The following is a 4206-nucleotide window of genomic DNA, read 5'->3' on the forward strand; positions in this document are numbered from 1 at the left end:
AGAACTAGGAGGGTTCTGGTCCACAGCACATGTCTTTCTCATCCCAAGGAGGACTCAGGGAAGGGAGACCTCAAACTGCCACGTGGGAATGATAGCTTTAGGTCTGGGCTTTCACCAGTATCTTGGGGCTTGGGATGGTTTTGATGGATCTGAAGGGTGATGGTAGTGGGTAGAACCCGACAGAGTATGTCGGGTGCCTTGAATCTGCAGTTCCTCCTGCAGGGGGGCATTTTCCCAGATGGTAATTTTGCAGGGGTTGGGGGCTGTCTCCCCCAATGCAATAGGGCCAGCACTCATGGGAGCAGGCCCCATCTGTCTGGTGATAGGAAGCCTCCAGCTTGTGGACCAGTCTGGGCTCACCAGTTGGCTCATGGCATCATTTCTCCCATACCACACCTTTGTGTCCATCGACTGACAGCTCCCCACCTGTGCCTTAACGTCACAGGTGTCCTGAAACTTGTTTTGTTTCTCAGTTGGGCTTAATTGCCAAGAAGGGCAGAGGACAATGGATGCTCAGGTTGCGAACATGAGCCATGTGGGATGCATGTTCACAACCTGCAGTGGCGCATCTGCGCACATGCGGGTTGTGATTCAGTGCTTCTGCGCATGCGCAAAGCATGATTTAGAACTTTGGCGCATGTGTGACCATCAAAACCCAGAAGTAAGCCGTTCTGGTACTTCCAAGTTTCGGTGGGTCCATAACCCGAAAAAATGCAACCTGAAGCATCTGGAAATGATGCCTTATGAGGAACGGCTAAGGGAGCTGGGCATGTTTAGCCTGGAGAAGAGGAGGTTAAGGGGTGATATGATAGCCATGTTCAAATATATAAAAGGATGTCACATAGAGGAGGGTGAAAGGTTGTTTTCTGCTGCTCCAGAGAAGCGGACACGGAGCAATGGTTCCAAACTACAAGAAAGAAGATTCCACCTAAACATTAGGAAGAACTTCCTGACAGTAAGAGCTGTTCGATAGTGGAATTTGCTGCCAAGGAGTGTGGTGGAGTCTCCTTCTTTGGAGGTCTTTAAGTGCTCTGATGGTGTTTCCTACTTGCCAGGGGGTTGGACTCGATGGCCCTTGTGGTCTCTTCCAACTCTATGATTCTATGATTCTATGATTCTATGATCTGTAACCCGAGGTATGACTGTACAGTGGTACCTCAGGTTACAGATGCTTCAGGTTACGGACTCCGCTAACCCAGAAATACCTAGTACCTCAGGTTAAGAACTTTGCTTCAGGATGAGAACAGAAATCGCGCGGCAGCTGTGCAGGGGCAGTAGAGGCCCCATTAGCTAAAGTGGTACCTCAGGTTAAGAACAATTTCAGGCTAAGAACGGACCTCCAGAACGAATTACGTTCTTAACTCGAGGTACTACTGTACGACTAAAACAGTCCTAGCTGGTTTACAACACTCAGAATCAGATCGTTGGACAGTGCTGCCCTCCGGTGTTTTTACGAGAGCATTTCACTCAAGGATGAATAAGACCAGGCTCCCACCAAACACACACACACACACACACACACACACACACACACACATGACAGCAGTGACTCTTAATGGACAGCAAGGAACAAGTTTTTGTTCAAGGTCCAGAAGCCACGATTCCAAGGTATATGAGGAGCGAGGCGAGAGGCTCGTAACCAAATGAAACTACGAAGATGTCCAAATGGTTGGCGGGTCCCTCCAGCCAAGCTGTGAAAAATGAAACAGGGCACGCTTCTGGGACTCTGTCTTCTAAGGCTCCGCTCCACACACTCTGCCTGGGTGGGGACACCCAATGCCCCCTACAAATGGGATGTCTGGTTCTCAGCAACAAGAATTCGTCCTTCTCTCTTGCCTCCTGCCCCCAAGGAGCCCCTGACAGGACCCCTCCAGATGTTGCTCCCACCCTACCAGCCACTGGCCATTCTCGCTAGGGCTGCTGGAAGCTGTGAGTCCGACAACATCTGGAGGGCCACAGCTGTTCCCCATCCTTGCTTCAGCAAGAGCAGTGCTTCCCAAACTTGGGTCTCCGGCTGTTTTTGGACTACAACTCCCATCATCCCTAGCTGGCAAGACCAGTGGTCAGGGATGGCCCTCCTCCCTCTGTTCATGGGGGCCACCTGCCTGGCTTTCTCAACTTGGTCCCAGACTCTGAGCTTGGCTAAGCTTCAGGGCAGCCTGGTCTTCAGCCCCACAGTGCTTTGTGGAGACATGCCATCTTTGACCCCCTTCAAATATATCTAGAGTACCTGTGGTCTGGAATCCAGAACCACCTATGGTATGATTCCATGAACCAGCATTTGGAGGGGTGGAGATTCTCCGTTGGGGAGAGCACCACCTTTTACCTGCGTAGGAGGGAGAGAAGGTAGGTGCTGCAGGCTGCTTTTGTTTTGCAAATGCCCCCAAAATGATGCTCATGCGACTTAGTTCTTCCATTGCGGTAAATAAGAAATGGGTAGGGATGTAGTTTATGGGAGGAGCTCAGATTGATAGAGTTGAGGCAGGAAGTGGTTGATGGAGTCAGGCAGGAAGTAGAGACAGGAGACCTGTGTTCCTCGAGATGTGGTTTGACTACCACTCCCATCATGCCTGACCATTCACCCCATCGGCCTGAACTGTTGGGAGTTGGGGTCCACCAACATTTGGAGGGCCACAGGTTCCCTGACTCTGCCTAAGGTTACCTGTACATTTCCTGAAATATACTCATACTTGGAGTCAAGTGTGGATTTCATGCTCTTTATTCAGCTCATAGTAGTGAGGAGGAATGCAAGTCCCCCCAAGGTGTCTGCTTTATATACATTATTTACACAATGGGCCCCTCGTGATAGGCTAATTCTGGGGTTCTCCTGTAGGCCAATCAGGCTGTGGATTCACTTCCACCTGGAGCTGGATTGGGTGGCTCCCATGGACCAATCAGACTGCTGCATTCTGGATCCTATTGTTCTAGGACCAATCAGACTGCTGCATTATGAATCCTATTGTTCTAGGACCAATCAGACTGCTGCATTCTGGATCCTATTGTTCTAGGACCAATCAGACTGCTGCATTCTGGATCCTATTGTTCTAGGACCAATCAGACTGCTGCATTCTGAATCCTATTGTTCTAGGACCAATCAGACTGCTGCATTCTGGATCCTATTGTTCTAGGACCAATCAGGCTGCTGCATTCTGGATCCTATTGTTCTAGGATCAATCAGACTGCTGCATTCTGGATCCTATTGTTCTAGGACCAATCAGACTGCTGCATTCTGAATCCTATTGTTCTAGGACCAATCAGACTGCTGCATTCTGGATCCTATTGTTCTAGGACCAATCAGGCTGCTGCATTTTGGATCCTATTTAACTCAGTACATTTCCCCTCTGAGTGCTGCCAGGATCTTCCCATTGGCTAGCCCAGCCCCATCCTGGTCCTCCTAGCTTTACTACTGTCATTGGAAGAAACAAAGATATGCTCGGATAGATCCCTGGGTTTTCCCTGGCTAATGGACCCAGCCAATCTCCTGGCTGTGCAAAAGCCAAGCATTAAAAAGAAAAATCAATATGCCTTGCAGGCACATCAAGGTCAAGGTGGACAGCTCTGTTCACATATTTCTAGAGGGGAAAACTCCCCCTCCCCTCCAGGGGCTGAGTTCACTCAAATGTGAGGCAGCACATCTCTCTCAAAGCAAACTTTGTGTAAAGGATTTTTTAAAAAGCTTTAAAGAAATATGTGGGTGCATGTATGGTTCTGCTCCTATGCTGCAAACAGGAGCAGACAGATGCCCACCTCCATACTCAGCCAGTAGATGGAGAGAAATATTTGATAGTAAAAGTAAAGGTAAAGGGACCCCTGACCATTAGGTCCAGTCGTGGCCGACTCTGGGGTTGCGGCCCTCATCTCGCTTTATTGGCTGAGGGAGCCAGCGTACAGCTTCCGGGTCATGTGGCCAGCATGACGAAGCCGCTTCTGGCGAACGAGAGCAGCGCACAGAAACACCGTTTACCTTCCCGCCAGAGCGGTACCTATTTATCTACTTGCACTTTGACGTGCTTTCGAACTGCTAGGTTGGCAGGAGCAGGGACCGAGCAACAGGAGCTCATCCCGTCGTGGGGATTCGAACCGCCGACCTTCTGATCAGCAAGCCCTAGGCTCTGTGGTTTAACCTACAGCGCCACCCACGTCCCAATAGTAAAAATAAAACATTGCAAAGGTTAGAAAATTGCAGAGACTGTAGAAATGCAAAAA

The sequence above is a fragment of the Podarcis cretensis genome (genome assembly GCF_951804945.1).
Source record: "Podarcis cretensis genome assembly, chromosome: 8".
Lineage (NCBI taxonomy): Eukaryota > Metazoa > Chordata > Lepidosauria > Squamata > Lacertidae > Podarcis > Podarcis cretensis.